The sequence below is a fragment of the Psittacula echo genome (genome assembly GCF_963264785.1).
Source record: "Psittacula echo genome assembly, chromosome: 2".
NCBI lineage: Eukaryota > Metazoa > Chordata > Aves > Psittaciformes > Psittacidae > Psittacula > Psittacula echo.
The window spans coordinates 160,487,519-160,511,898 of NC_137737.1; the positions used below are offsets into that span (position 1 = coordinate 160,487,519).

Sequence of the window (24,380 nt, forward strand, 5' to 3'; positions counted from 1 at the left end):
TGTAGGCCCCCTTCAGATACTGGAAGGCTGCTCTGAGGTCTCCACGCAGCCTTCTCTTCTCCAGGCTGAACAGCCCCAACTTTCTCAGCCTGTCTCCATACGGGAGGTGCTCCAGTCCCCTGATCATCCTCGTGGCCCTCCTCAGGACTTGTTCCAACAGTTCCATGTCCTTTTTATGTTGAGGACACCAGAACTGCACACAATGCTCCAAGTGAGGTCTCACGAGAGCAGAGCAGTGGGGCAGGATCACCTCCTTCGACCTGCTGGTCACGCTCCTCTTGATGCAGCCCAGGATACGGTTGCTTTCTGGGCTGCGAGCGCACACTGCAGCCGGCTCATGTTCATTTTTTCATCGACCAACACCCCAAGTCCTTCTCTGCAGGGCTGCTCTGAATCTCTTCTCTGCCCAACCTGTAGCTGTGCCTGGGATTGCTGTGACCCAGGTGTAGGACCTTGCACTTGGCATGGTTAAACTTCATAAGGTTGGCATCAGCCCACCTCACAAGCGTGTCGAGGTCCCTCCGGATGGCATCCCTTCCCTCCGGCGTATCAACCGAACCACACAGCTTGGTGTCATCGGCAAACTTGCTGAGGGCACACTCAATCCCCCTGTCCATGTCACCGACAAAGATGTTGAACAAGACCGGTCCCAACACCGATCCCTGAGGGACACCACTCGTTACTGGTCTCCAGCCGGACATCGAGCCATTGACCACAACTCTTTGCGTGCGGCCACCCAGCCAGTTCTTTATCCACCGAGTGGTCCACCCATCAAACTGATGTCTCTCCAATTGAGAGACAAGGATGCCATGTGGGACAGTGTTGAACGCTTTACACAAGTCCAGGTAGATGACGTCAACTGCTCTGCCCCTGTCCATCAGTTTCATAGCCCCAACATAGAAGGCCACCAAATTGGTCAGGCAGGATTTCCCCTTAGTGAAGCCACGGTGGCTGTCACCAAGCACCTCCTTGTTTTTCATGTGCCTTAGCATGTCTTCTAGGAGAATCTGCTCCAAGCTTTTGCCAGGCACAGAGGTGAGACTGACTGGTCTGTAATCCCTGGGTCATCCATGTTCCCCTTCTTGAAAATGGGGGTTATATTGCCCTTCTTCCAGTCATCGGGAACTTCACCTGACTGCCATGATTTTTCAAATATGATGGCCAGTGGCTTAGCAACTTCATTCGCCAGCTCCTTCAGGACCCGCGGATGGATTTCATCAGGTCCCATGGACTTGTGTACATTTAGGTTTTTAAGATGGTCTCTAACCAGATCCTCTCCTACAGTGGGCCTAGGGTCCTCATTCTCACCTTTGTAAGGGTGTTCTACTTTGATTTGCTGAGTTTTGTGAAGAAGGAGAGTGCTGTTCTGCTGTTTACCTCAGTATTCCTGCAACGCCTTTGATGCTTTCTCCCCTTGCATGGTCATGGGGTGTGGGGTCACCTGTGCTTGTGGGCAGTTGGCTTGAGTGCTCTCTCAGCAGGTTTAGAGATGATGCAAAATCTGGAGAGAGCCTGAGATGCTGGACGGTTGTGCCCTGCTGTAGAGGGAACAGGAGGTGCTGGGGAATGGGCAGATAGGAATGTCCTGAAGTTCAACAGGAAGAAATGTAAAGTTTTCCATGTAGGGAGGAATGGTGCCTGTTGTCAGAACGTACTGGAGACTGAGAAGCTGGGAAGCAGCTTTGCTGATACAACTTTGTGGTGGTTGTGGAGAACAAGCTCAGGATGTTGCAGGAATGCACCCTTGCAGCAAAAGAGGGCAAGAGTCTCCATGGCAGCATAGGAAGAGATTTGCTGTCAGGTTGGTGGTGTGTGGGGAGGTGTTCTTGCTCTCTTCAATGCTGGTGAAATTTTAGGTGATCCCCAGAGGTCCCTTGTGCACTAAATGATTCTCTTTGCTATGGTTCTGCTTGTTGTGATGGCCAGGTAATTAGAATCATAGAATAGTTAGGGTTGGAAAGGACCTTGAGATCATCTAATTCCAGCCTCCCTGCCATGGGCAGTTGTGCTTGGAAAGAGACTTGGTCAAGTGTGTGCTGCCATGTGGAGCTTGTATGTCAGGTGTGGGTAGAAGTGCATTAGCATTTCCAAGGTTTTTGGCAAGGGAAGAGCTGGTGCCTGTGCTGGAAGCCCACAGGAGGGTTTTGCAGGGGATTTAACACATTACAGTGTTCTGGTGGTCCTTTTCCACCAACCTGATGGCCTATTGAGCCCTATCTTTGTGCTGGTTGAGGTTGGATGAGGAGTGGGAGAAGTGAAGAAGAGGAGGTGTCTGATGCTTGGATACAGGAGAAGTTTATTGAGGAACAAAATGGTGAAAAGGCAGGAGAACCAAGAAATCCAGTGTGAGGTAAAAGTAGGGCAACCATCAGCCAGGTCCCCTGTGTGTAGCAGGTGTTGCCCGAATCCTGAGGTCTTTGTGCCCCACAGTGTGAGCAGTGCACTGGAGATTCCCAGTGGGGTTTAGGTTGTGAGATAGTGTTTGAAGTGGACTAGATGAGAATGAGAAGTGCGGAGAAGGCATTTGGAGAAGAAGAGGAGGTCCATGAGCCATGTGTCCAGGCAGCACGAGATGGGCCCATTCTCTCCTGGATTTCAGGCATGCTGAGGCACTGGGCTGGGTTTTATGCTGGTCCCCGAGGGGCGGGACAGCCTTTGCGCATGGCAGCATTTGTCAGGAAGCAGCTGGTGCGTGCCACAGCCTGGCAAGTCATGATCTGTGGCGTGTCACTGGGAGTGTGCGTTTATGTGGAAAGGTTTTGGTAGCTGTGGGTCTTCTGTGGTGCCTTCTGTGAGAAAATGCCAGAAGCTTTCTCCATGTCCAATAGAGCATGTGGGAAGGACCTATGTTGGGTAAGATCATGGAGGAGTCTTTCCCATTATAGTGACCCCACAGTGAAGCAGTTAAGAGTGTGATGAGGAACGACTGGCAGAGACACCATGTGTTGAACTGACCACAACTTCCATTCCCCTACACCATGTGCCACTTTGGTCCAGGCTGTAAGTACTTTGGGACTGAAGTGGATCCTTGAAGAAAGGATGCGTAGGGGGAAAGTGTTTTAAGAGTTGATTAATTTCTTTTTTGTCTACCCTGATTTTGTTAAATGAATTTCCCCATATTGGGTCTCTTTTGCTGCCACGGGAAACTGGGAGTGATCTCCATTTTCTTATCTTGACTTCAGAGGTTTAGCCTTATTCCTCTCCCCCTAATGCATTTGAGGAAGAGGAGTGATGCAGGAGCTCAGTGAGCACTTGGTGCCCAGCCAAGGTGAACCCACCACAGAGCCCCATCTTCGCAGTAGAACAGGGTGACAGGCTTGTTCCTGCACCTCATCCCCATTGCCTTGTATAGTGCCTCATTACTCCAGTGTGAGGAGGGTTGTGACCTCATACTGGGGGTCTTTCTATGTGACCTCAGAGCAGAGAGATGGTGGCTTGTGGTCCCCTGCAGAGGTGGTCCAAGTACACAGCAGCAGGGAGGATGGCTGTTCCTGAAACCCCCTACACTGTTGGACCCTACAGTGAAAAGGGGCTGGTGTCCAAGATAGGCCCAAAGACATCATTTGTGGACCCCATAGCGAGGTGAGACCATGGCCTGGGGGCTGAGATGTGAATGGAATGGGGACCATGCACCCATTAGGTCAGTGCAACAAGGATTCACACTGGGGTCGGAGGAGTGTCCTGGTTTAGCAGTAGCAGTCATTTTTTCTGCTGGTGCAGTGCTGTGTTTTGACTTTTGGCCTGGGAATAATACTGATAAAGCCGATGTTTTCAGTTGCTGGTCAGAATGTTTACCCTGACCAAGGACTTTGTGAGTCTCATGCTCTGCCAGGGAGGAGGAGAAGCTGGGGGGAAGCAGGGACAGGACACCTGACCCAAACTAGCCAAAGAGGTATTCCATACCACAGCACGTCATGCCCAGGATGTAGAACTGAGAGTTCCCAGAAGGGCTGGAGCACTGCGGGGTGGGGGCGAGGTACCGGTTGGTGAGCGGTTGTATTCTCTTCCTTGTTATTTCCTTTATCATTATTATTATTGGTGGTAGCAGTAGTGATTTGTGTTATATCTTAGTTATTAAACTGTTCTTATCTCAACCCATGGGAGTTGCATTCTTTTGATTCTCCTCCCTGTCCCTCCAGAAGCGGAGGGAAGAAAGGTGGGGGGGAAGTGGACTGCGTGGTTCTGATTTACGGCCTGGGCTTAAACCACGACAGTTCTTTTTTGGCGCCCAACGTGGGGCTTGGAGGGTTGAGATAACAACAGATCTGACCGAGGCACAATGCTGATTTATTGGCTCTCAGAGTTGTTTCTCTTGATGTCAGGGTTTCAGTATGCTGTAGCTTACTTAGAGCCGGTATTTGCTGTGTTAGTGTTTTTTAAGTGTGGGACTTGGGCTAAGGTTCTTGTTTCATTGTACTTTATGGTAATGGCTTGTAATACGGGTGGGCTCCGGCAGCAGGGTGGGATGGACGTGGCCGTGGACTTGTACCTGGCCGTCCCGCTGCTCTTCACCGTCCTGGCCCTCGTCCTCGCCTCCGTCTTTGTGAGGCTGCGGGGAGCTGAGAGGGAGCGGCCCGGGAGGGCGGCCCTGGGGACCAAGCGGTGGCGGGAGCAGGCCCGGAGGCCGGCAGGGAGTGGCTGCCGGTGGAGGAAGTCGGGGCAGACGAGGAGGGAAAGGAGGCGGTTGCCGAGCAGCGGGAGGAGGCGGCGGAGGAGCCAAGCCCCACGGCCGAGCCCAGCCCCGCGGCGGCCGAGAGCATCCCCCGGCAGCCACCCACCGAGCCCCGCGAGCCATTTGGTGCCTCAAAGTACTGTGTCACATTGTGGAAGCAATCCAGGAGCCTGTCTTTGATGCTAGTGGTGCCCTACTTCCCAGGAGAAGACTTATGGCATTTTGCCACTTACATGAATGACCTTCTGATACCTGACTTAGTGCTGCGTGAAGTTGGAAGAGCCTTGGTAGAAGAAAGGTCGAGGAGGCATCAGGGGCTGGGATGGAGGCGAACTTTCTTGAGGCAAGAGGAATTGTGAAGAGGGGTCCCCATATCCTCACAGCATCGTTACACTGGTCTGGGCATTGGAGCTGTGTTGGCCATGAGGGGCCTGCCCCTCCCCTTGCATCTGGTCCCTCTCTGCCTTGCTGCCAGGTCTCTAAGCCCGTCTTTTGGCCTGTCCTTTCCCTTTGGATGTGCTCTGTGGTTGTCTCGGTGGCCTTTGGACTTGTAAGGTGTTCACTGGGTGAGTGCTTTTACGTGAAATTTTTTTGTTAGCCTTTATGCTGCTGTGGTGTCTTCCGTGAGAATGTGCCTCCTGAAGCTTTCTCCAGGTCCAGTAGAGCCTGTGGGAAGGATTCCCATAAGTTTGTGGAGTTCTGTTTCCTGTGGAAGGGGCCCCAGAATGGAGCAGGTGAAGAGTGTGAGGAGGGTGGTGTGGCAGAGACAATGTGGGGTGAACTGAACCACAATTCCCCTTCCCATCCCTCTGTGCTGTTTTGGGCAAGGGAGTAAGTAATGTAGGAGGGAAGATGAACCTTGAAGAAGGGAGAGATTGGGGGTGGGTGTTCTAAGCTTTGTTTCAGTTTGTTATAATTCTACTCTGACTTTTGATTTGGATAAATGAATTTCCCCATATTACGTCTGTTTTGCTGCCACTGGAAACCAGTGAGTGATCTTCATGTTCTTAACTCGATGTGAGAGACTTTCATCCTGTTCTTCTCTCCCCTATCCTCTGGAGGAAGAGGAGTGATAGAGCAGCTCATTGAGCGCTTGTTGCCAAGCCAAGCTCCACTCTTGGAGCCCCATCTTTGCAGGAGAGCTGGGTCACAGGCTTGGTCCTGCACTTGTCCCCAGTGCCCCATGCAGGGCTGTGCTGAGCCAAGGTGAGGAGGACTGTGACCTCACAGTGGGGGCTTTCTGTGTGACCTCAGAGCAGAGGGGTGGTGTCTTGTGGACCCCTGCAGAGGTGGTCCAGAGAGTCTGCATCAGGGCGGATGGGGATCAGGAGACCCCCTGCGTGGGTCTCTGTTGTGTTTCATGGTGAAGAGGTGCTGATGGCTTGAGGAATCTCCAACTCATCATTTGTGGACCCCATAGTAAAGTGAGACCATGGCCTAGGAACTCTGGTGTGTGTGGAAAGGAGGCCAAGCAGCCAGGTGGTCAGTGCAACACCGACCCACAGCTGGGTGAGAGGATGATCTCAGAGCAGGAAGAGGGGTGACCTGTGAACACTGCATAGGATCCCCAAGGTCCTTGCAGTAGGGGTGCCTGAGGCACCACCCGAATGGTCTCATGAGTCTGTGGTGACTCCATCAGAGGCGTGCTCATGGCAGTGTTGTCATGTTCAAGACTGTCTTTGAGCCAGCGCTGGCTCAAATCTCTGTCAGGTTGTGAAAGCACCCCAAGTGCCAGTCTTTGTTGGTTGTGGTGGCATACTTCCCAGGAGAATCCTTGTGGCCTTTTTCACCCACACTGACAGCCTGTTGAGCCCTGGCTTTGTGCTGCGTGAAGCTGGAATATCTTTAGTAGAAGAAAGGCGGAGGAGGTGTCAGAGGTTGGGATGCAGGAGAAGTTTATTGAGACAAAAGCATAAGGAGGAATAGAGCTGATATTCAAGTAGGGTGACCGTGCACTGAGGTCTATTGTATGCAGTAGATAATGTCAGAGCACTGAGGTCTTCCTGGCTTGCCTGGGGAGGAACCCAGTGGAGGTCCCCCGCTGCTGTTTGCCTGTGAGATGCTGGTGTGGCACAGAGTACTGCACACAGCAGATGGGGTGGTGCAGAGAAGGAATTTGGAGAAGAGCAACACATCCATGGGCCATGTTACCAGGCATGGACCTTGGCAGGCCCTTTCCCTGCTTGCTTAGTGCCACAAGAGAAGGAGCTGCGGAAAGTGAACTGGTGTGCCAGCATTACCCCAGACGTGCATCCTCAATCCATGTCTTTGCTTCTAGAATGTAGGTGAGTGGTTTCAGGAATGTTGTCAATGTCCCTTAGCAGATGTTGTAGCCTCTTCCTCTGCCGTAGCAGCCCAGGCCTCCGAAGCCGTAGCCAAGGCCGTAGCCGAAGCCCCCAGAGGAGACGGGCACTCCCTGGGCGCTGAGTTCGCTGCCCACGGCAGCGGATGAGGAGGATCCGACGGCGGTGCTCTGGGGGAAGGAGGTGAGGATGGGTCCTGGCAGGGTGACCAGCACGGTGGAAGGCTGGATGACGACGCGGGAGTCCTCGCACTGCCTGACACAGGGCTCGTTGCAGCTGTTGGCCAGCGGGGTGGGTCCGCAGGGGCGGCAGAGGTCGTAGCAGGCCATGTCTGTGGTGTGGAGGGGCCCTGGCAGAGGAGAGGGGAGGAGAGAGGGTGTGGGGAGAGCGGAGGGCGTGGGGGTGCGAGGGGCGGTGGTGCAGGAGGGCGAGGCAGTGGGGAGGCTGGTGTGGGGCTGTGGGGCTGTGGTGCTGGGGAGGCGTCAGGGGTGCTGAGGCTGGGGCAGAGCGTGCTGGAAGAGCCGGGCCAGGGGGGCAGAAGCAGAGGGCAAGGGGCTTGAGGCTCACCTTGTTGAGCGCGCAGGAGAAGGCGTCAGCAGAGGCGAGTGAGGGACAGAGGCGCTGGGCCGGCTTTTATGCTGGTCCTGGAGTGCCTGAGGGGGCTGAGACAGCATCTTTGTGCATGACAGCATGTTTGTGCAAGCAGCTGGTGTGTGTCAAATCCTTCCAAGCAATTAGTTGTGGTTGTGTTTTCCTTCCAAGAATTGTGAATGTTCATGTCCTCCTGTTGAGGACGTGTCCTGCTGGCCCTGGCGGTACGTTTCAAGTATTAGAGACCAAAGGCTTGGTGTTGATGGCGCATGTCAGGGCATTTGGTAGAACATGCAACAAAAGCATTGCAGAGGTGGCGGTGTCGTCAGTGATGTCATCCTGTGGCACTGGTGCTGTGTTGTGAAGAGGGGACCTCATGTCCCGGCAGCCCTGTCAGGCTGGTCTGGGCTTTGTAATTGTAGTGCGTGAAGGGCTGCCCCTTCCATTGCCTTCAGTCCCTCCCTGTCTTGCTGCCAGGTCACTAAGCCTGGCTTTAGGCGTTGCCTTTTGGGTGAGCTCTGTGGGTGTCCTGGTGCCCTTGTGCTTGTGAGGTTGTCCCTGGCTGTAGTGGGTTTACGTGGAAATGTTTTGGTAGCAATTATTCTGCTGTGTTGTCTTCCGTGAGAAGATGCCCGAAGCTTTCTCCAAGTCTGACAGAGCCTGTGAGAAAGACCCATGTAAGTTTGTGGAGGGCTGTTTCCTGTGGGAGAGGCCCCATGATGGAGCCGGGGAAGAGCGTGAGGGGGAAGGAAGAGCAGAGACAACGTGGGGTGAACTGACCACAATTCCCATTCCCATCCCTCTGTGCTATTTTGCGCAAGGGAGTAAGTAATTTCGAAGGGAAGATGAACCTTGATGAAGGGAGACGTTGGGGACAGGTGTTTTAAAAGTTGATTTTATTTCTCTTAATTCTTCTCTGACTTTTAATTTTGATAAATGAATTTCCCTGAGTCAAGTCTGTTTTGCTGCCACTGCAACCTGGTGAGTAATCTCCATGTCCTTCTCTCTCCTTGGGAGCTTCTTCCCCTACCTGGTTGCGGAAAAGGAGTGATAGAGGCGTTCAGTGAGCGCTTGGTGGCCAGCCATGGTCAACTCACCGCAGAACCCCATCTTCACAGGAGAACAGGGTTACAGGCTTGTTCCTGCACTTGTTCCCAGTGACCCATGCAGGTCTTTGCTGAGCCATGGTGAGGAGGATTGTGACGTCACAGTGGGGTCTTTCTTTGTGACCTCAGAGTAGACGGATGTTGGCTTGGGGTCCCTGCAGAGGTGTTTCAGAAATACAGCAGCAGGCAGGATGTTCTGTCCGGAGACCCCTCGCACTGTTGGAGCCTGCAGTGATGAGGTGCTGGTGGCCCTCTAAGCATTCCACCAAAGCATCATTTGTGGACCCCATAGCAAGGTGAGACCATGGCCTGGGGACTGTGACATGGGTGGGATGGGGAAAATGCAGCCAAAAGGTCATTGGAACAGGAACCCACACCTGAGTCAGGAGAGGTTCCCAGAGCAGGAGGCTGGTGACCTGGGCACCCTGCGTGGGATACCCGTGGTCCTCGCAGTAGTCGGTGGCACGGCCATGAGTTCCTGTGTAGTTGGCCCTGGGAACCCACCCGAACGGTCTCATGAGCCTGTGGTGCCATCACCACTGTCATGCATAGGGAGACAATGTCATGTTCAATGATTAGTATGTGCCAGTGACGGGCCTGTGTCACATTCTGGAAGGCCTCCACGTGTCACTTTGTTTTGTTGCTGATTGTGGTGGTGTATTTCCTAAGAGAGACTTTGTGGCCCTTGTTCACTTGGCTCGATGGCCTGTTGAGACCTGGCGTTGTGCTATGTAATGTTGGAAGAGCCTTGGTAGATGTAAGGAAGAGGAGGTGTCACAGGCTTGGCTGCAGAAGAACTTTATTGAGGCATAAGAGTGAAAATGCACAAGCATGAGATGGTAGAGAGCTGGTCTAAGGTGTTGGTAGGATGACCATGCTCTGAGGTTTTCTGTTTGAAGTACATGCTGTCAGAGTAGCGAGGTCTTCCTGCCCTGAATTGGGAAGAGCCCACTTAAGGTCTCATGAATCTTTCTTAGCTTGTGAGATGCTGGTTGTGCCAGAGAGTACCTGACATAGCAGATGGAGTGATGTGGAGAAGGAAGTGGCAGAAGAGGAGGAAGTCAATGGGTGATGGTAACAGACAGGCTGGGCTGGCCCCTGCTTTGCTTCCTTTCTTGGTGCTTTGAGAAGAGGAGCTGTGAGGAGGAAATCAGAAATAGCTCGGACATGTATCCTCACTCATTCCCATGGCTTCCATGGTGTGGGTAGCTGGTTCCAGGCATGCTGTCAATGACCCTTAGCAGATGTTGCAGCCTCTTCCTCTGCCGTAGCAGCCCAGGCCTCCGAAGCCGTAGCCAAGGCCGTAGCCGAAGCCCCCAGAGGAGACGGGCACTCCCTGGGCGCTGAGTTCGCTGCCCACGGCAGCGGATGAGGAGGATCCGACGGCGGTGCTCTGGGGGAAGGAGGTGAGGATGGGTCCTGGCAGGGTGACCAGCACGGTGGAAGGCTGGATGACGACGCGGGAGTCCTCGCATTGCCTGACACAGGGCTCGTTGCAGCTGTTGCCCAGCGGGGTGGGTCCGCAGGGGCGGCAGAGGTCGTAGCAGGCCATGTCTGTGGTGTGGAGGGGCCCTGGCAGAGGAGAGGAGAGGAGAGGGTGTGGGGAGAGCGGAGGGCGTGGGGGTGCGAGGGGCGGTGGTGCAGGAGGGCGAGGCAGTGGGGAGGCTGGTGTGGGGCTGTGGTGCTGGGGAGGCATCAGGGGTGCTGAGGCTGGGGCAGAGCGTGCTGGAAGAGCTGGGCCAGGGGGGCAGGAGCAGAGGGCAAGGGACTTGAGGCTCACCTTGTTGAGCGCGCAGGAGAAGGCGTCAGCAGAGGCGAGTGAGGGACAGAGGCACTGGGCTGGCTTTTATGCTGGTCCCCGAGGGGCGGGACAGGCTTTGCGCATGGCAGCATTTGTCAGCAAGCAGCTGGTGCGTGCCACAGCCTGGCAAGTCATGAGCTGGGGAGCGTTTTCCTTCCCACAGTGCTCTCTTTGCATGTCCTCCTGTTGAGGACGTGTCCATGTGGCCCTGGCGGCAGCCTTCAAGTGACAGTGTGCGTTTGGGATGATTTGCATGGAAAGTATCTGTCAGGGTACTCTGCAGACATGGCCAGAGCATTAGAGAGGTCGGGTGGTGTCAGTGAGGTCACTCGTGTGGTGTGGTTTGTGGGTGCCTTGTGAAGAGGTTTTCCATGTCCTCATAGCCATGTCAGGGGAGGGCAGTTCACAAGAGCAGGCTGTTATCCTGGAAACGGTGCTTGAGCTCTGGTTATTCCTGTGATGTGGGGAGCACTTCCAATCTGTCCAGAATATTGCGTTGGCCCAGTCGTAGCACTACCCTCTTTTATGAGTGGCATGTTTGCAGCCTGGCCTCTGGTTTGATGCAGTGCTTGATGTGGGGCACCTTGTAAGTATCATAGAATCATAGAATAGTCAGGGTTGGAAAGGACCTTGAGATCATCTAGTTCCAACCCCCCTGCCATGGGCAGGGACACCCCACACTAAACCATGGCACCCAAGGCCTCATCCAACCTGGCCTTGAACACCGCCAAGGATGGAGCATTCACAACCTCCCTGGGCAACCCATTCCAGTGCCTCACCACCCTCTCAGTAAAGAATTTCTTCCTTAGATCCAATCTAAACTTCCCCTGTTTAAGTTTGAACCCATCACCCCTTGTCCTGTCACTAGAGTCCCTAATGAAGAGTCCCTTCCCAGCATCCTTGTAGGCCCCCTTCAGATACTGGAAGGCTGCTCTGAGGTCTCCACGCAGCCTTCTCTTCTCCAGGCTGAACAGCCCCAACTTTCTCAGCCTGTCTCCATACGGGAGGTGCTCCAGTCCCCTGCTCATCCTTGTGGCCCTCCTCAGGACTTGTTCCAACAGTTCCATGTCCTTTTTATGTTGAGGACACCAGAACTGCACACAATGCTCCAAGTGAGGTCTCACGAGAGCAGAGTAGAGGGGCAGGATCACCTCCTTCGACCTGCTGGTCACGCTCCTCTTGATGCAGCCCAGGATACGGTTGGCTTTCTGGGCTGCGAGCGCACACTGCAGCCGGCTCATGTTCATTTTTTCATCGACCAATACCCCAAGTCCTTCTCTGCAGGGCCGCTCTGAATTACTTCTCTGCCCAACCTGTAGCTGTGCCTGGGATTGCTCTGACCCAGGTGTAGGACCTTGCACTTGGCATGGTTAAACTTCATAAGGTTGGCATCAGCCCACCTCACAAGCGTGTCGAGGTCCCTCCGGATGGCATCCCTTCCCTCCGGCGTATCAACCGAACCACACAGCTTGGTGTCATCGGCAAACTTGCTGAGGGCACACTCAATCCCCCTGTCCATGTCACCGACAAAGATGTTGAACAAGACCGGTCCCAACACCGATCCCTGAGGGACACCACTCGTTACTGGTCTCCAGCCGGACATCGAGCCATTGACCACAACTCTTTGCGTGCGGCCACCCAGCCAGTTCTTTATCCACCGAGTGGTCCACCCATCAAACTGATGTCTCTCCAATTGAGAGACAAGGATGCCATGTGGGACAGTGTCGAACGCTTTACACAAGTCCAGGTAGATGATGTCAACTGCTCTGCCCCTGTCCCTCAGTTTCATAGCCCCAACATAGAAGGCCACCAAATTGGTCAGGCAGGATTTCCCCTTAGTGAAGCCACGGTGGCTGTCACCAAGCACCTCCTTGTTTTTCATGTGCCTTAGCATGTCTTCCAGGAGAATCTGCTCCAAGCTTTTGCCAGGCACAGAGGTGAGACTGACTGGTCTGTAATCCCCGGGTCATCCATTTTCCCCTTCTTGAAAATGGGGGTTATATTGCCCTTCTTCCAGTCATCGGGAACTTCACCTGTCTGCCATGATTTTTCAAATATGATGGCCAGTGGCTTAGCAACTTCATTCGCCAGCTCCTTCAGGACCCGCGGATGGATTTCATCAGGTCCCATGGACTTGTGTACATTTAGGTTTTTAAGATGGTCTCTAACCAGATCCTCTCCTACAGTGGGGCTAGGGTCCTCATTCTCACCTTTGTAAGGGTGTTCTACTTTGATTTGCTGAGTTTTGTGAAGAAGGAGAGTGCTGTTCTGCTGTTTACCTCAGTATTCCTGCAACGCCTTTGATGCTTTCTCCCCTTGCATGGTCATGGGGTGTGGGGTCACCTGTGCTTGTGGGCAGTTGGCTTGAGTGCTCTCTCAGCAGGTTTAGAGATGATGCAAAATCTGGAGAGAGCCTGAGATGCTGGACGGTTGTGCTGTGCTGTAGAGGGAACAGGAGGTGCTGGGGAATGGGCAGACAGGAATCTCCTGAAGTTCAACAGGAAGAAATGTAAAGTTTTCCATGTAGGGAGGAATGGTGCCTGTTGTCAGAACGTACTGGAGACTGAGAGGCTGGGAAGCAGCGTTGCTGATACAACTTTGTGGTGGTTGTGGAGAACAAGCTCAGGATGTTGCAGGAATTCACCCTTGCAGCAAAAGAGGGCAAGAGTCTCCATGGCAGCATAGGAAGAGATTTGCTGTCAGGTTGGTGGTGTGTGGGGAGGTGTTCTTGCTCTCTTCAATGCTGGTGAAATTTTAGGTGATCCCCAGAGGTCCTTTGTGCACTAAATGATTCTCTTTGCTATGGTTCTGCTTGTTGTGATGGCCAGGTAGTTAGAATCATAAAATCACAGAATAGTTAGGGTTGGAAAGGACCTTGGGATCATCTAATTCCAACCCCCCTGCCATGGGCAGTTGTGCTTGGAAAGAGACTTGGTCAAGTGTGTGCTGCCATGTGGAGCTTGTATGTCAGGTGTGGGTAGAAGTGCATTAGCATTTCCAAGGTTTTTGGCAAGGGAAGAGCTGGTGTCTGTGCTGGAAGCCCACAGGAGGGTTTTGCAGGGGATTTAATACATTACTGTGGCCTGGTGGACCTTTTCCACCAGCTTGATGGCCTTTGTGCTGGTTGAGGTTGAATGAGCAGTTTGCCTTTGGAGAGGCTGGAAGGAGGAGACTCGGCGGGGCTTTTAAACGGGCCCAGAGCACGGAGACTTCATTTCCCAGCCTGCCTTTGGAGAGGCTACAAGCTCTTCAGAAGAGACAGAAAAGGGAGAAGGGGTGGAGGGGTGGCCCTTTATATTAGGGAGGTCTTAGATGTTATAGGTATTGAAATTAATGATGATGAAGTTGAATGTTTATGGGTAAGAATCAAGGGGAAGGCCGGTAAGGCTGATATCCTATTGGGGGTCTGTTATCGTCCACCCAACCAGAAAGAAGAAGTGGACAACTTGTTTTATAAGCAACTGGAGAATGTTTCTGGATCTTCAGCCCTTGTTCTTGTAGGCGACTTCAACCTACCAGATATATGTTGGGAATTTCATACAGCTCAAAAAAGGCAGTCCAGAAAGTTTTTAGAGTGTGTGAAGGATAACTTTTTGTCACAGCTGGTGAGCGAGACTACCAGGGGAGGGTCTATGTTAGACCTGTCGTTCACTAATAGAGATGGATTGGTGGGTGAGGTGAAGGTTGGAGGTTGCCTGGGGCACAGTGATCATGAAATTGTAGAATTGTCAATACTCAGGGAAATCAGGAGGAACATCAATAAGACCTATACCTTGGACTTCCGGAGGGCAGATTTTGGCCTGTTTAAGAGACTCATTCGGAGAGTTCCTTGGGAAACTGCCCTTGAAAATAAAGGAGTTCAGGAAAGATGGGTGTGCCTCAAAACAGAGATCTTGAGGGCACAGGAAAAGTCTGTTCCTGTGTGCCGAAAGATGAGCCGACGAGGCAAGCGTCCAGCCTGGATGGGTACTGAGGTTATGAAGGAACTTAGAAATAAAAAGAAGGTGTATCATCTTTGGAAGGAGGGTAGGGTTTCTCAGGGAGTGTTTAAGGAGGCTGCTGGGGCATGTAGAAAGAAAATTAGGGAGGCCAAAGCTCAGTTTGAACTTAAATTGGCAACTTCCGTAAAGAATAATAAAAAAAGTTTTTATAAATATATCAATGGTAAAAGGAAGGGTAAGACTGATCTTTGCTACTTATTGGATGAGGCAGGAAACTTAGTAACTAAAGATGAGGAGAAAGCAGAAGTGTTTAATGCCTTTTTTGCCTCAGTTTTCAGTAGGAAGACACCTTGCCTCACAATAACTGTACTTTGGGGTTGGTAGGTGGTGTTAGGGAGCAGAATGGTCCTCTTGTTATTCAAGAAGAGGAAATTAGAGAATTGTTGAGGCACCTGAACATTTATAAATCAATGGGACCAGGTGGGATCCATCCCAGGGTGATGAGGGAGATGGCGGATGAGCTTGCAAAGCCGCTCTCCATCATTTACCAACAGTTGTGGCTCACTGGTGAGGTTCCAGATGATTGGAAGTTGGCCAATGTGATGCCCATTTATAAAAAGGGTAGGAGGGAGGATCCTGGTAATTATAGGCCAGTTAGTCTGACCTCAGTGCCGGGAAAGTTAATGGAAAAGTTCATACTGAGTGCTATTAAGCAGCGCTTAAGAAATGGCCAGGGTATTAGACCCAGCCAGCATGGGTTTATGAAGGGCAGGTCATGCTTGACCAACCTGATTTCCTTTTATGATCAGGTGACCCGCCTGGTGGATGTGGGAAGGGCTGTGGATGTTGTCTATTTGGATTTCAGCAAGGCTTTTGATACTGTCCCCCATAACATACTCCTGGAAAAGCTAGCAGCTCACGGCTTGGACAGGAGCACTCTTTGCTGGGTCAGTAACTGGCTGGATGGCCGGGCCCAGAGGGTGACGGTGAACGGTGTTGCATCCAGCTGGCAACCTGTCACCAGTGGTGTCCCTCAGGGGTCTGTGCTGGGACCGGTGTTGTTCAATATTTTTATTGATGACATGGATGAGGGTATTGAGTCTTTCATCAGTAAGTTTGCAGATGACACTAAGTTGGGAGCTTGTGTTGATCTTCTGGAAGGAAGGAAGGCTCTGCAGAGAGACCTGGATAGGTTGGATAGATGGGCAGAATCCAATAAGATGAAATTTAATAAGTCTAAGTGCCGAGTCCTACATTTTGGCCATAAAAACCCCTTGCAATGTTATAAGTTGGGGACAGTGTGGCTGGATAGTGTCCAGGTAGAAAGGGATCTGGGGGTATTGGTGGATGGCCAGCTGAATATGAGCCAGCAGTGTGCCCTGGTGGCCAAGAAGGCCAATGGCATCCTAGCCTGCATTAGGAATGGTGTGGCCAGCAGAAACAGGGAGGTTATTCTTCCCCTGTACTCAGTACTGGTGAGGCCGCACCTTGAGTACTGTGTCCAGTTCTGGGCTCCTCAGTTTAAGAAGGACGTGGAAATGATTGAGCGCGTCCAAAGGAGGGCAATGAGGCTGGTGAGGGGCTTGGACCACAAGCCCTACGAGGAGCGATTGAGAGAGTTGGAGTTGTTTAGCCTGGAGAAAAGGAGACTCAGAGGTGACCTTATCACTCTCTACAACTTCCTGAAAGGAGGTTGTAGACAGGTGGGGGTTGGTCTCTTTCACCAGGCAGCAACTGACAGACGAGAGGACACAGTCTCAAACTGCGCCAAGGAAGGTACAGGTTGGATATTAGGAAGAAATTTTTCACAGAAAGAATAATAAAATATTGGAACGGTCTGCCCAGGGTGGTGGTGGAGTCACCGTCCCTGGATGTGTTTAAAAAGAGATTGGATGTGGCACTTGGTGACATGGTTTAGTCGAGGTGTAGGGCATGGGTTGGACTCGATGATCTTGAAGGTCCCTTCCAACCTAGTAATTCTGATTCTGATTCTGATTCTGGGAGAAGTGAAGAAGAGGAGGTGTCTGAGGCTTGGATACAGGAGAAGTTTATTAATGAAAAAATGGTGAAATTTCAGGAGAACCAAGAAATCCAGTGTTAGGTAAAAGTAGGGCAACCATCAGCTGGGTCCCCTGTGTGTAGCAGGTGTTGCCCGAATCCTGAGGTCTTTGTGCCCCAGAGTGTGAGCAGTGCACTGGAGATGCCCAGTGGGGTTTTGGCTGTGAGATAGTGTTTGAAGTGGACTAGATGAGAATGAGAAGTGCGGAGAAGGCATTTGGAGAAGAAGAGGAGGTCCATGAGCCATGTGTCCAGGCAGCACGAGGTGGGCCCATTCTCTCCTGGATTTCAGGCATGCTGAGGCACTGGGCTGGCTTTTATGCTGGTCCCCGAAGGGCGGGACAGCCTTTGCGCATGGCAGCATTTGTCTGCAAGCAGCTGGTGCGTGCCACTGCCTGGCAAGTGATGATCTGTGGCGTGTTTTCCTTCCCACAGCGCTGCCTTTGCATGTCCTCTTGTTGAGGACGTGTCCATCTGGCCCTGGCGGCAGCTTTTAAGTGCAATTATTGAAGGCCAAAAGCTTGTTTTTCGTGGCATCTTTTTGGCCAGGCAGTAAACACGATCAAAGTGTTAGAGAGGTGGGGTGTCCTCCGTGAGGTTATCCCATGGTGCTCATGTGCTGTGGTTTGCAGGTGCATTGTGAAGAAGGGGTGCCATTTCCTCACAGCCCTGTCATTCTGGTCTGGGCTTTGGAGCTGTGCTTGCTGTGGGGGGCTGTCCCTTCCATCGCATTCAGTCCCTCCCGGCCTTGTTGCCAGGTCGCTAATCCTGACTTCAGACCTTGGTTGAGGTCTGTGCATGTTCTGGTGCCCTTTGTGGTTGCAAGGTTGTCAGTGGGAGAGTGTGTTTATGTGGAAAGGTTTTGGTAGCCGTGGGTCTGGTGTGGTGCCTTCTGTGAGAAAATGCCGGAAGATTTCTCCATGTGCAATAGAGCATGTGGGAAGGACCTATGTTGGGTAAGATCATGGAGGAGTCTTTCCCATTATAGTGACCCCACAATGAAGAAGCTTAGAGTGTGATGAGGAACGACTGGCAGAGACACCATGTGTTGAACTGACCACAACTTCCATTCCCCTACACCATGTGCCACTTTGGTCCAGGCTGTAAGTACTTTGGGACTGAAGTGGATCCTTGAAGAAAAGAGGCGTTGGAGGAAAATAGTTTAAGTGTTGATTAATTTCTTATTTTTCTACCCAGATGTTGTTAAATGAATTTCCCCATATTGGGTCTGTTTTGCTGCCACTGGAAACTGGGAGTGATCTCCATTTTCTTATCTTGACTCCAGAGGTTTAGCCTTATTCCTCTCCCCCTAATGCAGTTGAGGAAGAGGAGTGATGCAGGAGCTCAGTGAGCACTTGGTGCCCAGCCGAGGTGAACCCACCACAGAGCCCCATCTTCACAGTAGAACATGCTGACAAGCTTGTTCCTGCACCTCGTCCCCATTGCCTTGCATAGGGCCTCATTACTCCAGTGTGAGGAGGGTTGTGACCTCATACTGGGGGTCTTTCTATGTGACCTCAGAGCAGAGGGATGTTGGCTTGTGGTCCCCTGCAGAGGTGGTCCAGAGAGTCTGCATCAGGGAGGATGGTGATCAGGAGACCCCCTGCGTGGGTCTCTGTTGTGTTTCATGGTGAAGAGGTGCTGATGGCTTGAGGAAACTCCAACTCATCATTTGTGGACCCCATAGTAAAATGAGACCATGGCCTAGGAACTCTGGTGTGTGTGGAAAGGAGGCCAAGCAGCCAGGTGGTCAGTCAACGCCGACCCACACCTGGGTGAGAGGATGATCTCAGAGCAGGAAGAGTGGTGACCTGTGAACACTGCATAGCATACCCAAGGTCCTTACAGTAGGGGGGGCCTGAGGAACCACCCGAGTGGTCTCATGAAGCTGTGGTGACGCCATCAGAGGCGTGCTCATGGGAACAGCCCCAACTTTCTCAGGCTGTCTCCATACGGAAAGTGCTCCAGTCCCCTGATCATTCTCATGGCCCTCCTCTGGACTTGTTCCAACAGTTCCATGTCCTTTTTATGTTGAGGACACCAGAACTGCACACAATGCTCCAAGTGAGGTCTCACGAGAGCAGAGTAGAGGGGCAGGATCACCTCTTTCGACCTGGTGGTCACGCTCCTCTTGGAGCACCTTCCGTACGGAGACAGGCTGAGAAAGTTGGGGCTGTTCAGGCTGGAGAAGAGAAGGCTGTGTGGAGACCTCATAGCTGCCTTCCAGTATCTGAAGGGGGCCTACAAGGATGCTGGGGAGGGGCTATTTATCAGGGACTGTAGTGACAGGACAAGGGGTAACGGGTTGAAATTAAACAGTGGAAGTTCAAATTGGATCTAAGGAAGAAATTCTTTACTGAGAGGGTGGTGAGGCACTGGAATGGGTTGCCCAGGGAGGTTGTGAATGCTCCATCCTTGGCGGTGTTCAAGGCCAGGTTGGATGAGGCCTTGGGTGCCATGGTTTAGTGTGGGGTGTCCCTGCCCATGGCAGGGGGGTTGGAACTAGATGATCTCAAGATCCTTTCCAACCCTAACTATTCTATGATTCTATGATTCTGTGTTCAAGACTGTCTTTGAGCCAGCGCTGGCTCAAATCTCTGTCAGGTTGTGAAAGCAGCCCAGGTGCCAGTCTTTGTTGGTTGTGGTGGCATACTTCCCAGGAGAATCCTTGTGGCCTTTTTCACCCACACTGACAGCCTGTTGAGCTCTGGCTTTGTGCTGCGTGAAGCTGGAATATCTTTAGTAGAAGAAAGGCGGAGGAGGTGTCAGAGGTTGGGATGCAGGAGAAGTTTATTGAGACAAAAGCATGAAAACGTACAAGCATAAGGAGGAATAGAGCTGATATTCAAGTAGGGTGACCATGCTCTGAGGTCTTCTGTATGCAGTAGATTTTGTCAGAGCACCGAGGTCTTCCTGGCTTGCCTGGGGAGGAACCCAGTGGAGGTCCCCCGCTGCTGTTTGCCTGTGAGATGCTGGTGTGGCACAGAGTACTGCACACAGCAGATGGGGTGGTGCAGAGAAGGAATTTGGAGAAGAGCAACACATCCATGGGCCATGTTACCAGGCAGCCTTGGCAGGCCCTTTCCCTGCTTGCTTAGTGCCACAAGAGAAGGAGCTGTGGAAAGTGAACTGGTGTGCCAGCATTACCCCAGACGTGCATCCTCAATCCATGTCTTTGCTTCTAGAATGTAGGTGAGTGGTTTCAGGAATGTTGTCAATGTCCCTTAGCAGATGTTGTAGCCTCTTCCTGTGCCGTAGCAGCCCAGGCCTCCGAAGCCGTAGCCAAGGCCGTAGCCGAAGCCCCCAGAGGAGACGGGCACTCCCTGGGCGCTGAGTTCGCTGCCCACGGCAGCGGATGAGGAGGATCCGACGGCGGTGCTCTGGGGGAAGGAGGTGAGGATGGGTCCTGGCAGGGTGACCAGCACGGTGGAAGGCTGGATGACGACGCGGGAGTCCTCGCACTGCCTGACACAGGGCTCGTTGCAGCTGTTGGCCAGCGGGGTGGGTCCGCAGGGGCGGCAGAGGTCGTAGCAGGCCATGTCTGTGGTGTGGAGGGGCCCTGGCAGAGGAGAGGAGAGGAGAGAGGGTGTGGGGAGAGCGGAGGGCGTGGGGGTGCGAGGGGCGGTGGTGCAGGAGGGCGAGGCAGTGGGGAGGCTGGTGTGGGGCTGTGGGGCTGTGGTGCTGGGGAGGCATCAGGGGTGCTGAGGCTGGGGCAGAGCGTGCTGGAAGAGCCGGGCCAGGGGGGCAGGAGCAGAGGGCAAGGGGCTTGAGGCTCACCTTGTTGAGCGCGCAGGAGAAGGCGTCAGCAGAGGCGAGTGAGGGACAGAGGCGCTGGGCCGGCTTTTATGCTGGTCCTGGAGTGCCTGAGGGGGCTGAGACAGCATCTTTGTGCATGACAGCATGTTTGTGCAAGCAGCTGGTGTGTGTCAAATCCTTCCAAGCAATTAGTTGTGGTTGTGTTTTCCTTCCAAGAATTCTGAATGTTCATGTCCTCCTGTTGAGGACGTGTCCTGCTGTCCCTGGCGGTACGTTTCAAGTATTAGAGACCAAAGGCTTGGTGTTGATGGCGCATGTCAGGGCATTTGGCAGAACATGCAACAAAAGCATTGCAGAGGTGGTGGTGTCGTCAGTGATGTCATCCTGTGGCACTCGTGCTGCGTTGTGAAGAGGGGACCTCATGTCCCGGCAGCCCTGTCAGGCTGGTCTGGGCTTTGTAATTGTAGTGCGTGAAGGGCTGCCCCTTCCATTGCCTTCAGTCCCTCCCTGTCTTGCTGCCAGGTCACTAAGCCTGGCTTTAGGCGTTGCCTTTTGGGTGAGCTCTGTGGGTGTCCTGGTGCCCTTGTGCTTGTGAGGTTGTCCCTGGCTGTAGTGGGTTTACGTGGAAATGTTTTGGTAGCAATTATTCTGCTGTGTTGTCTTCCGTGAGAAGATGCCCGAAGCTTTCTCCAAGTCTGACAGAGCCTGTGAGAAAGACCCATGTAAGTTTGTGGAAGTCTGTTTTCTGTGGAAGAGGCCCCATGATGGAGCCGGGGAAGAGCGTGAGGGGGAAGGAAGAGCAGAGACAACGTGGGGTGAACTGACCACAATTCCCATTCCCATCCCTCTGTGCTATTTTGCGCAAGGGAGTAAGTAATTTCGAAGGGAAGATGAACCTTGATGAAGGGAGACGTTGGGGACAGGTGTTTTAAAAGTTGATTTTATTTCTCTTAATTCTTCTCTGACATTTAATTTTGATAAATGAATTTCCCTGAGTCAAGTCTGTTTTGCTGCCACTGCAACCTGGTGAGTAATCTCCATGTCCTTCTCTCTCCTTGGGAGCTTCTTCCCCTACCTGGTTGCGGAAAAGGAGTGATGGAGCCGTTCAGTGAGCGCTTGGTGGCCAGCCATGGTCAACTCACCGCAGAACTCCATCTTCACAGGAGAACAGGGTTACAGGCTTGTTCCTGCACTTGTTTCCAGTGACCCATGCAGGTCTTTGCTGAGCCATGGTGAGGAGGATTGTGACCTCACAGTGGGGTCTTTCTTTGTGACCTCAGAGTAGACGGATGTTGGCTTGGGGTCCCTGCAGAGGTGTTTCAGAAATACAGCAGCAGGCAGGATGTTCTGTCCGGAGACCCCTCGCACTGTTGGAGCCTGCAGTGATGAGGGGCTGGTGGCCCTCTAAGCATTCCACCAAAGCATCGTTTGTGGACCCCATAGCAAGGTGAGACCATGGCCTGGGGACTGTGACATGGGTGGGATGGGGAAAATGCAGCCAGAAGGTCATTGGAACAGGAACCCACACCTGAGTCAGGAGAGGTTCCCAGAGCAGGAGGCTGGTGACCTGGGCACCCTGCGTGGGATACCCGTGGTCCTCGCAGTAGTCGGTGGCACGGCCATGAGTTCCTGTGTAGTTGGCCCTGGGAACCCACCCGAACGGTCTCATGAGCCTGTGGTGCCATCACCACTGTCATGCGTAGGGAGACAATGTCATGTTCAATGATTAGTATGTGCCAGTGACGGGCTTGTGTCACATTCTGGAAGGCCTCCATGTGTCACTTTGTTTTGTTGCTGATTGTGGTGGTGTATTTCCTAAGAGAGACTTTGTGGCCCTTGTTCACTTGGCTCGATGGCCTGTTGAGACCTGGCGTTGTGCTATGTAATGTTGGAAGAGCCTTGGTAGATGTAAGGAAGAGGAGGTGTCACAGGCTTGGCTGCAGAAGAACTTTATTGAGGCATAAGAGTGAAAATGTACAAGCATGAGATGGTAGAGAGCTGGTCTAAGGTGTTGGTAGGATGACCATGCTCTGAGGTTTTCTGTTTGAAGTACATGCTGTCAGAGTAGCGAGGTCTTCCTGCCCTGAATTGGGAAGAGCCCACTTAAGGTCTCATGAATCTTTCTTAGCCTGTGAGATGCTGGTTGTGCCAGAGAGTACCTGACATAGCAGATGGAGTGATGTGGAGAAGGAAGTGGCAGAAGAGGAGGAAGTCAATGGGTGATGGTAACAGACAGGCTGGGCTGGCCCCTGCTTTGCTTCCTTTCTTGGTGCTTTGAGAAGAGGAGCTGTGAGGATCAAATCAGAAATAGTCCGGACATGTATCCTCACTCATTCTCATGGCTTCCATGGTGTGGGTGGCTGGTTCCAGGCATGCTGTCAATGACCCTTAGCAGATGTTGCAGCCTCTTCCTCTGCCGTAGCAGCCCAGGCCTCCGAAGCCGTAGCCAAGGCCGTAGCCGAAGCCCCCAGAGGAGACGGGCACTCCCTGGGCGCTGAGTTCGCTGCCCACGGCAGCGGATGAGGAGGATCCGACGGCGGTGCTCTGGGGGAAGGAGGTGAGGATGGGTCCTGGCAGGGTGACCAGCACGGTGGAAGGCTGGATGACGACGCGAGAGTCCTGGCACTGCCTGACACAGGGCTCGTTGCAGCTGTTGGCCAGCGGGGTGGGTCCGCAGGGGCGGCAGAGGTCGTAGCAGGCCATGTCTGTGGTGTGAAGGGGCCCTGGCAGAGGAGAGGAGAGGAGAGAGGGTGTGGGGAGAGCGGAGGGCGTGGGGGTGCGAGGGGCGGTGGTGCAGGAGGGCGAGGCAGTGGGGAGGCTGGTGTGGGGCTGTGGGGCTGTGGTGCTGGGGAGGCGTCAGGGGTGCTGAGGCTGGGGCAGAGCGTGCTGGAAGAGCCGGGCCAGGGGGGCAGGAGCAGAGGGCAAGGGGCTTGAGGCTCACCTTGTTGAGCGCGCAGGAGAAGGCGTCAGCAGAGGCGAGTGAGGGACAGAGGCACTGGGCTGGCTTTTATGCTGGTCCCCGAGGGGCGGGACAGGCTTTGCGCATGGCAGCATTTGTCAGCAAGCAGCTGGTGCGTGCCACAGCCTGGCAAGTCATGAGCTGGGGAGCGTTTTCCTTCCCACAGTGCTCTCTTTGCATGTCCTCCTGTTGAGGACGTGTCCATGTGGCCCTGGCGGCATCCTGCAAATGACAGTGTGCGTTTGGGATGATTTGCCTGGAAAGTATCTGTCAGGGTACTCTGCAGACATAGCCAGAGCGTTAGAGAGGTGGGGTGGTGTCAGTGAGGTCACTCATGTGGTGTGGTTTGTGGGTGCCTTGTGAAGAGGTTTTTCATGTCCTCATAGCCATGTCAGGGGAGGGCAGTTTACAAGAGCAGGCTGTGATCCTGGGAACGGTGCTTGAGCTTTGGTTATTCCTGTGATGTGGGGAGCACTTCCAATCTGTCCAGAATATTGCGTTGGCCCAGTCGTAGCACTACCCTCTTTTATGAGTGGCACGTTTGCAGCCTGGCCTCTGGTTTGATGCAGTGCTTGATGTGGGGCACCTTGTAAGTATCATAGAATCATAGAATAGTTAGGGTTGGAAAGGACCTTGAGATCATCTAGTTCCAACCCCCCTGCCATGGGCAGGGACACCCCACACTAAACCATGGCACCCAAGGCCTCATCCAACCTGGCCTTGAACACCGCCAAGGATGGAGCATTCACAACCTCCCTGGGCAACCCATTCCAGTGCCTCACCACCCTCTCAGTAAAGAATTTCTTCCTTAGATCCAATCTAAACTTCCCCTGTTTAAGTTTGAACCCATCACCCCTTGTCCTGTCACTACAGTCCCTAATGAAGAGTCCCTTCCCAGCATCCTTGTAGGCCCCCTTCAGATACTGGAAGGCTGCTCTGAGGTCTCCACGCAGCCTTCTCTTCTCCAGGCTGAACAGCCCCAACTTTCTCAGCCTGTCTCCATACGGGAGGTGCTCCAGTCCCCTGATCATCCTCGTGGCCCTCCTCAGGACTTGTTCCAACAGTTCCATGTCCTTTTTATGTTGAGGACACCAGAACTGCACACAATGCTCCAAGTGAGGTCTCACGAGAGCAGAGTAGAGGGGCAGGATCACCTCCTTCGACCTGCTGGTCACGCTCCTCTTGATGCAGCC

General features: G+C 53.1%; 4 pseudogenes across 4 annotated transcripts; all 4 read right to left on the bottom strand.

Annotated features, from left to right (window-relative positions):
* Positions 1-6,989: 6,989 nt before the first annotated feature.
* LOC308217312 (feather keratin 1 pseudogene) lies at positions 6,990-7,304 on the bottom strand (annotated as a pseudogene). The gene has a single exon. The product of its transcript is annotated as a feather keratin 1 pseudogene (transcript).
* A 2,605-nt stretch (positions 7,305-9,909) lies between these two features.
* Positions 9,910-10,224, bottom strand: LOC308233098 (feather keratin 1 pseudogene; annotated as a pseudogene). The gene has a single exon. The product of its transcript is annotated as a feather keratin 1 pseudogene (transcript).
* Positions 10,225-19,696: 9,472 nt separating this feature from the next.
* On the bottom strand, positions 19,697-20,011 carry LOC308217262 (feather keratin 1 pseudogene; annotated as a pseudogene). Its single transcript has one exon. The product of its transcript is annotated as a feather keratin 1 pseudogene (transcript).
* Positions 20,012-22,616: 2,605 nt separating this feature from the next.
* On the bottom strand, positions 22,617-22,931 carry LOC308217994 (feather keratin 1 pseudogene; annotated as a pseudogene). Its single transcript has one exon. The product of its transcript is annotated as a feather keratin 1 pseudogene (transcript).
* Positions 22,932-24,380: the final 1,449 nt, after the last annotated feature.